The following is a 10,029-nucleotide window of genomic DNA, read 5'->3' on the forward strand; positions in this document are numbered from 1 at the left end:
AAAAAGTTTTCCTAAGAATATTTCCAATCCTTTCTCACACAAGAGAAAATGGGTTAGGGGGCGTTGGGTATAACTTTATGGAACAAAGGGGCGGTGGATAGAAAAAGTTTGAGAATCACTAACCTAGACGATGGGAAATCACATAGCAATGTATGGTCAGAAACGCTTTCCTGGCACAGTAAGTGACGACACAAAACACAAGAAAGGAAGGACACGAACAGGGTGAGAAAACATGTTTATTATTCTTAGTACAACAAAAATGCTGGGACGTCTTTGGCTGGTGTAGCGACATCTATCGCGTACATCATTCCATAGCTGGTCACTTAGCAATGATTATAAATGTAGTTATTTCATATTTGTTAAATTGGTATTTTTAATGAATATTTGTACATTCTGAATCATTAAAAATAAACTTTTTCCTGTCACGTGCATTATAATCTTTTGGTTTTGCTACATAGTATCAGGTGCGGGGAAAAGCAATCTTCAAAAGCTGATAGCAGTCATTCAGGAAATACTGCATTTTAAATTCACTCAATGGATCAGAGGACAATGCTTTGTGGAGTAAGAGTAAAGAAGAGGATGATTGTAACAAAGCTTTGGAGGGCAAGTCCAAGTAGACAAAAGGTGATAGCGTCAAGAAAATATGGTTGTTTTCCTTAATACGTGCATTTGACGATAATTATTTGTGATTAAACAAAATAAAATTAGAATTGTATTAATAAATCTAATTTTCTTTATTTTGATCTTTAAAGTCACAATTCATCCTATATGCGAGATCGTCTTATACGCAAATAAATACGGTATTTTACATATAACGTTTATTCAAAGAAAATTATACAACATACATTGTTAAGGAGCGTGAATCATCATCATCTTTTCTTCTAGCATGGAATGAAGGAATGAACCAACCTGGAATGCAAATTATATTTGCAGTAAACAAAAAAAGAAAAAAAAAAATCACATATAATAGCATGATGGAGCATGCACACAATCCCATGACTTCCCTTCTCCTCATAACTCGTTAAGCGAGGTCCCACTGTACTTTACACATTTAGAATCAAGTGCTTTTTGGAGCTGTATGTCATCCTCAGGACTGACCAATCTCTAAAAACAATTTGATGATATATAAGTTATCTGAATAAAGCAGTTCTGTTTTTAGTTAGAATTTTTAGAAGTCCGAGTAGAATAATTTATTTTTATTTACCTTCATGATATTTTAATTTATTCTGTAATAAATAAATTGATATTACAAAATAAATAATTTATTCTTTAAATAATTAGAATGTCTGTATGTTATGTTATGCTCTTAAATATTCAAGCATGAAAAAGAGTTTTGTAACTCACAAACATTCATTGTAAAAATATATTAATTACTAAACTATTGTAAAAGTTTATTATTTTGTTGCATACAATATTCCAGTTTTTATTAATTAACACATCTTTAGCTTAATAATTTTTAATGTGAAAGGAATTGCTGAATTTTTTTATATTAATTGTTGAGTTTTCCAAGAGCTCTTGTATAAATCCACACATTTTTATATTTCAAATTCCATTCTAGATTTATCTTACTTAATATAGTAAGTGCATAATTTTACAGTAATTTAACTTCTCTTTGAATACTTTTTGAGAGTTTTGTACCTTTAAAGTGTACAAATATAAATTTTTCATACCTTTTTTTTTTGAAAGCTCTAAAAAAAGAGGGTTATCTGTAGAAAATGTTTTTTTTCTTACAGGTTCAATCCTTAGTCTCAAATATACCTAAAAAGATTAGGAAAACTTTTCTTGAAATATAAATGAATTATAAATAAAGCAATTAATGTCAAAGTTTGTTTGGAGATTAATTTTTAGAAAAGTAAAGTCATGTTTCAATGTATTTCAAATTGAATATATACTGTAGAAGTGAAAATAAACAGCGTAGAAAATAAAATTGTTTAGCTATTCCATTCAAAATGTATTTAAATGCATTGGTAAATTTAAATAATTTTTCTATTAGAAGTTTTTCATGTAGCTATTTCACTAAATATCTATTAAATATAAAAATACTGATATCTATATAAATAATTCTTATGTAATGTAGCAATTTTATATTTTTTTAAACTTGTTTTTATCTATAAAATATGTTTCATTCAATAAATTATTATACCCCATTAAAAAAGAACCAATCAAATTTTGTTCAACTGCAAAAAAAGTTATTTGCTAGATTTTGAAAATAATAAAAAATGAGTACAATATGTAATAAAGAAATTTTTAATAAAAATGTAGAATTGAAGAGATTAATATATATATAAAATTTTATTATATAATGTTTATTCTTAGTTTGTTATTTCATTTTTTATAAACGTACAAACTAAAAAACTCAAAAATTTCAAATCTGTGAACAATTCTTATTTATTAAGCAAATCAATATTTAAATATATTACCTTTAGTAAACAAAATTTATAACAAGAATCTTTTATTCAATATTTATTATTAATTTTTAATAATATCTTATCAAATATTTTCTTTGTATTATTATTAATGTATGTATTAATTATTACAGCTTTGTATATTGTAGCACATTTACATGTATGTCATTTAATATTTATATATAAATGGCATTCCAAAATGCTCTTTCCTTCTCCTTTATTATACTTAATTAATATAACATTAAATTCCTACAAAAGCAAAATAAACATTTTAAAAGCCTCTTAAATATGTAAATATAAATAATTGGTATTATTTAAAGATAAACATTTAAATTACAAATATAACTTGTTTTCTCTTAATTCATTTTATTCATGACCAAATGTTTTCATTTGAGTTATGAATAAAATACAGCATTAAAGACATTTCAATTTAAACTTTTTAATAAATTCAAATTTATATAACTACACATTGTATTGCCTTTTAATATATTTTATTCAAAAATAAGGTGTTTATTTCATGTTATTTATATAATAATTATTCAATACGAATAAATTTATTTTATTTTCGAAATAAGCACGTTTATTACAATCTTTCTATGTAATAATACAGCTAACCTCAGTTATATAAATTATTTTACATTAATAAATCATCATCATCATCATCAATATGGAAGATATAAGCATTCATTAAAATCTTCCTTTGATCATTGATGTACGAGCTTATCCATCATTTGATGTGTTTTCTTTAGATGTTGCATTATATAAATTTCAGTTTATATTAAATTATAAAAATTTAATGATACTTGTTTCTTCGTTAAATTTTTATATTATAGTTTTATATTTCTGATAAGTCTTGTTATTTTGAAACAAGTTTCAAAACCACAGGATTTATCAAAAACATAAAAAGAAAATATCATAATATTCACATGGAAGTAAAATTCATTAATAGAATGATTGTGTTTAGTTTACTAAACACGTTTGATGTATTTATCAAACAAGGAAAAATATGAAGAAAGCTTGAACTGAACATGAAAACCACATTAAAACCTTTGATAAATCAAAGTTTCAATTTGACCAGCTTCAGATAATGTTTTCAGCCATGTTCAATGGCTATCATTAGGCTGTTCAACTGAATCAAACACTTATGATTTGCTGTTAAAAAAAACAATTAACAAATGGTTTCATTTAAATTTAAGTTCACTTAGCATGTGATGTTCCTTTTTTCATTACGTTTTTAAAATGTGTTTAACCCAGTTGAACAGCTTGATGGTGACCTTTGAACTTGGCTGAAAACATTAGCTAAAGGTTATTAAATAAAAGCTGCTGATTCATCAAAGGTTATAGTGCGATTTTTGTGTTCAGTTCTGAATCAGTTAAGTTTTGAAAAGCGTGAATTATTAAAAAGTTCAAATTATCCATTTTTGAAAAAAAATTAGTTTTGTGTAAGTTTCTTCATCAGTATTTCATATTCTATAGCAATGTTGCATTTTCATCTTTTCTACTCTTTTGCAGATAAATTTGCTTTTTCTACTCTTTCTACAGATAAATTTGCATACGTTTCATTCTTATATATTGTAAAACATATCTAAACAACTGCTATCTCGATTCAAATGTCATTAAAACTATGAAATGTGACAATTTGTCTACATCCAAAAGTTCCAGAACATCATAAGGAGTCAAAGTCCAGTCATTATTTTATGTCTTGGACATTATTTTTAGTTGTTACTTTCTTTTTGGAGACATTTTTACGTTTTAAGGATGGAAACTCCCAACAAACCCACCAAAATGTACTAAAATCAAAATGAAGACCAATGAATATTTATTTACATAAATGACTGATCCCATAATGCTTCAATTTGTAAACAAGGTAGTGCGGAATTACATTTGTAAGCAGATAAAAGAAACACACCCATTCAATGGTGCAGTGTAGCTCCCAAAAGATCTTTCCTTAAACCGAATTGTCTGGCATTCTTTTGATAAAGCAATTAAGAGGTGTACTCTCTGCTTTTTATTTGACATTAGTGGAAATTTAATTAATTGTTTGTCCTGAACTGAGAACACGAATTTCTTTTATTGATTGTTGATTGTTTTCTATTGCTTGTAAATAATTGATCTTGGCTTGTTTTGAATATTTGAAATATATATTTATTACTAACATCTTGTTTATAATCATTATATATATATATATATATATTACTGTTCAACCTAATTATTATTGTAGATTTTTGTTTATATAAATGTCATTTTTCAATCATTGTATTTTGCTCTCCTGTTAAGTCCAGGCCCATTACTTGATTAAAACCCTAATTTTGTGTAACGCTGCTTTTTTGTGTAACCCTGCTTTTTTGTGTTGTGCAGTACATTACAACATGAATCCCTGAAATGCACCACTCTATATAAATAAACTGAAATTATCTTATATTTTTGAGTTTCAATTTCAAAATACAAGACATACCAGCTTCAAATTATTCAAATTCATACTAAGAGAACTCAAACTTAAAGTGATTAGATCTTGAAAAGTAAAAAACAAAATGTTAGACCAGGTGCTTCAATAGGATGTCAGATAAGTCATGATTGATTCTGATCAGCAATTGTCAGTTTTCTAGCTTTCTGACATTATCAATGATGACAGATGTTATGAACAACCAATGAACAGCTTACTTATCCATTACTCTAGTTTACTAAATAATAACCTACAACAATAGTGGCAATGAACAGTTAATAACTGCTCCAAATGTAAGTTTGCTTTATTGAAGGTGAAAGAAAAAAAAATACAAACATATGTTGGAAACTTTATAAGGAAAATAAAAACAATTTAAGTGCAAAAAACTGATTAAATGTACTATTTCTGACTTACCAGCAATTAAGCAGTTGCCAAATACAGTACTAGATGATAATTCCAATAATAAAAGAACAGCATTGCAAATGATATAATAACCCCAAATATGCATAGCAAGCAATAGCAAGATGCATATAGGATTATGTATTATATTATTGAAAGTGCTAGTGAACTCCTTTATACTCTAAAAGTGCTATTGGTAATGCCACAACAGTCAAGTGTAATTACTTTATATATTTAAAGGTCAGCGTGAAGTGTATTTTACTTTTATTATGGAAACTACTAGAAAACACTTCTTTTTATTATTGAATACAAGAATTTTATGGTTAAAGCAAAAAGCACAGCTTTGGTTCTTACTAAGTGTTGCAAGAATGGTCTCATCCTCAAATGCATTGCTTTTAAGTATGACTCGTTTCCTACATAATTCCAATAAAACTACTGTTTCTATTAATTGGATATTAAATTTTCATGCTATGACTTGCAAGCCAAAATAAATCACATACAATTTATGCAATGAATATTAGCTATTTTTTAACTATAATTACAAAATAGTCCAAAAGCAGGACATAGTTTTAAATTCAGGATAGAACACTACTGGCCATAAAAAGTGCTACACCAAGAAGGAAAGCAAATAGCAGAACCATGTTTATTGTACACACATGGTATAATGGGAAGAAGACATGATTAAATTGACAGGTAATTTTGAGGTACAGAGCATGCAGAAATCAGTACCCAGAGCAGCCATCCCTGGCAGCAATAACAGCTGTAATCTGGCTGGACATCAAGTTGAACAGTTTGATGGCAGGTATGAGTACAGCAGTCCATGCAGCTTCAACTCTATGCCAGAGTTCATCTATAGTACTAGCTGGTGAGTGGTGGTGTGCCAGTTTCTTGGCAACCATTGACTAGATGTTCTCAATTGGTGACAGATATGGAGAATGTGTTGGCCAGGGCAACAGTTGAACACCCTCTGTATTCAGGAAGGTCAGGACAGCATGGACAATATGCAGTCATGCATTGTCCTGCTAAAAGGTAGCATGATGGAGACCTCAAAGATAGGGCACAGCAATGGGCCTTAACATATCAGAAATGTAACAGCAGCTGTCCAGCTATGTGAACAAGAGGTAACCGGGATGTCTATCCAATGGTACCCCATATTATCACTCCAGATGCCAGGCCCACGTGACGATGACAAATGCAAATTGGTAATGATCTCTTGATGCTTCCACACACGAATACACCAATTATGATGCTGTATGCAGAACTGGGCTTTGTCAGAAAAGATGACATGATGTCACTCCTGCACCCATATTCATCGTTGAACATACCATTGTAAGTGCACCTGTCTCTGCTGCAGCGTCAAGGGAAGCTGCAGCAATGGTTACTGTACTGATAATCCGTGGTGCTGCAGACGGCATCACATTGTCCAATCAGACACTTGCTGTTCTGAAAATGATCCAAGTTCCTGACCCAGGGTATGTGACATGATTGTACAATCCCACAAGGTCATGTGGACCAGATGTCTGTCCTCTGGAACATTAGTGAGTGGGACTGCTGAGATCCCACATGGCAATCTATGTGGTCCTCCTGGATCCAACAATTCCATATTCTTATGAGTCGTGGGATCATGACAAATGTGAGCAGCAATAGTTCTGTGAGAACCAAGGAGGTTTGGCAGCGAGCCTTATCCCCACTTACAAGCTACAGGATGGAAAATCCCATTCACAGCTGTCAATAAATGGTTAGGAGGGCTAAAATCAAATGGGGAGTGTGGTGAGTAAGTCAATAGGTTTCGAGTAATAATAGGTTGACAGGTTAACAAATTTAATATAAACATAAACAGGTTAAATTCATACGGGCAGTTACGCATTATGCTACTTATAACTAACAAACTGAGAGAAAGAGTTTTACATAGATCTTTAAGTAAATACCTCAGTGGCAATGTCTTGTGATCCTGTTTATTCGACAGTCGCTGACCGATCATGGATCTAGTCAAGTTAGTGTCGAGCCGTCATCGGATTTCGTAGGGAAGATAAAAGTTGGGCGGACGGAAGTTTCGGCGGAACGAGAGTTCGATTTGGCTCTTCCAAGTATGGCTGCTCTTCAAGATGTGTCCACTTCAATTATGGCCGGTCGTACTTCCTATGTTGATGTCTGCCCAGATGATCGAGTGCAACCCCTTTTTATATGCATTTCGCATGAGAACTGTTTGAAATCATGCAATATGATGCAATATGTTCTAAGTTTGAATTTAGGTCCATGTTTTGCAGATACAGACTGTCAAAAATCAGATGTAGCGACGATTTATGGCTCAAGATATAGGATGTGTGGGTTTTTCCCAGTCATCCTCTTTCTCCCTTTTGACCTTATTGTTGCCCCCTTCTAGGGGGGATATTAGAATCTTTATTACTTAAATAGTTAATTATTACTTTAATTAATGTCGATCAAACAAAGTGGGAATGGAAAAGGGGGTAGAAATCTCACACTACGAAACGGTAAATCAGAGTCCTGGTAGGCTATGATTCTACCATGATCAAACTCTTGACACATGCTGGTAGGCATTCCTCCTCCTTACACAAGACATAACAAAACATTTACATAAGCAACCAACATGCAAATGCAATTTCTGTATGAAAAATCCACTTTACAATCTTCCCTTTTATAGACTGTAGGGGCCTTACTCCTACCTGCTTTGCAAGCATGCACTGAAATGCTAATCATTTATATATCCTAGGATGTTGTACCTTTCATGCAAATTGGAATTTGCATTGAATTGCAACACTATTATTAAGAGAGTTGATCAAGGATATATATTAAGTAATTTTGGGTGTGGGTATGTGATGTTACAGAGCATTACAGGGGTTGAAATGGTAGTTGAAAAGTATAAAAATAGCATTATATAATTTAAAAACAATTCCACAGTGACCACAACAAGCAAATGATCAGAAACAGCCTATCTCATAATCAGATTAGCCATCAGGATGCCACATTATTAGATACTGTTTCCTTATTAGTCTGACAAACAAATAATTAAACAATTCATTTGAAAACACATGGAGATGATGTATCTTGTTTACTATAATATACAGAATTATGTAAGTTTTAATATTAAAATAAATAATTAAGCAAATGCCATTTTTTAAAATGTGAATAATAAGTATATGCCAACTTAACACAATCAAAATATACACATTGTATTTTGCTTTGTTTAATTAGAATTGAAGTAATAATAATTAATATTGAAGAAAAAAGTAAAAAATAAGAAACACCAAAAAATCAATTACAATGTTACAATTTATTAATAATATGACCAACAACAATTAAATAACTTTTTATTTAATAAGAAATCTTACATAAAGTAAACAGAATACTCTATAAATATTCAGCTAATAAAATAAGTATTTTAAATAATTGTTCTAAAGTTATGTCATTTTATTCCTAATTTGAATTTTTTTATGAAGGCAAATATTTTACAAATAAAATTTAGAAAAAATTAACAATTCTATGGTAATATAAATGATGTTCAATGAACTAATTTCATTTTTAATATCAATTATAAGTTATACAAGTATTACAAGAAATATTCTCATTAATTTTATATATATTTTTGACAATGGAATTTTTTGTTCTTTAGAAAAAGACAATAATTCTACATTAAAACTAAATTATTTTATAATTATGTACAGTACATAAAAGAAGTTAAATAAATAAAAATAACCAACTCTTCAAAACCTAGAATTTGATATTGATTAAAGCAATATTAAATGTTATTAATATACTATTACGCGATGTGCATCAAATGGTCGAGTAGAAATGTTAAAGTAAAATATTTATTTTAAATATTTTTCAAATAATATTAAATATCTAGCCCAAACGGAAATAAATTAATAATATACTTCAAAATCATTGAACATTTAGCTAAGTGCTAGATTTTGATAGGTTGATTATTATAAAAAATATTTTCATTACATATGAATGGAATGTTAAACAACCATCCATCACTAGATTAAATCAAAATCTAATAACTAACAAATGGTGAATGTATTAAATATTTGGAAATTTTAAAAATTATAAGCTTTTATTATTATAATAATATCAAATTATAACAAAAAGCAATTTACGTATACTAAAAAAAAATGATGAAATGATTCTCTTATAAGTAAAATGCAAATAATATTTTAATCTACAGTTATCACTCTCATTTTATAACAACATAAAATGGAGAACTACAGATAATAAAAAATGAATATACTTTCACTGTTTCCAAATATAATATATTTTTACATAATTTTTTACATTTGGTTATCTGTATTATTATTACATCAGAAGAAAAGTTTGATTTTATGAAAACAGAAAATGTATATATTTTTTTTTTGAATTGCAAACATGTAAACTTTTGTGCATAAAATTTATTTATATAAAAAGAAATCCACAAGAAAACAAGTTTATGAAAGCAACTAGTTCAATAATTTAACAGTGTCAAACTTTAATATAAATAAATTTTTCATTAATTCTATCAACTTTATATATATAAGGGCTATCTAAAAAAACTCCCATAATTTCTGTCATTTAAATTTTGTCTTATAATTTTTTTCCTATAACATTTATAGTATACTTTTTACACTAATAAGAAGAAATTTTCAAGACATGAGATTAAAATACCTATAATTTATTAAAATAAAATATTAAAATGAAAAGAAATTTCTCTGTTCATTCCTAAGTTGTCTTCATAATAAATGAAAATTTAATCATTATTTTTAATTCAAACTAACAATTTTTAACAGC

The sequence above is a fragment of the Centruroides vittatus genome, unplaced genomic scaffold (genome assembly GCF_030686945.1).
Source record: "Centruroides vittatus isolate TY-2023 unplaced genomic scaffold, ASM3068694v2 contig_549, whole genome shotgun sequence".
In the NCBI taxonomy this organism is placed as follows: domain Eukaryota; kingdom Metazoa; phylum Arthropoda; class Arachnida; order Scorpiones; family Buthidae; genus Centruroides; species Centruroides vittatus.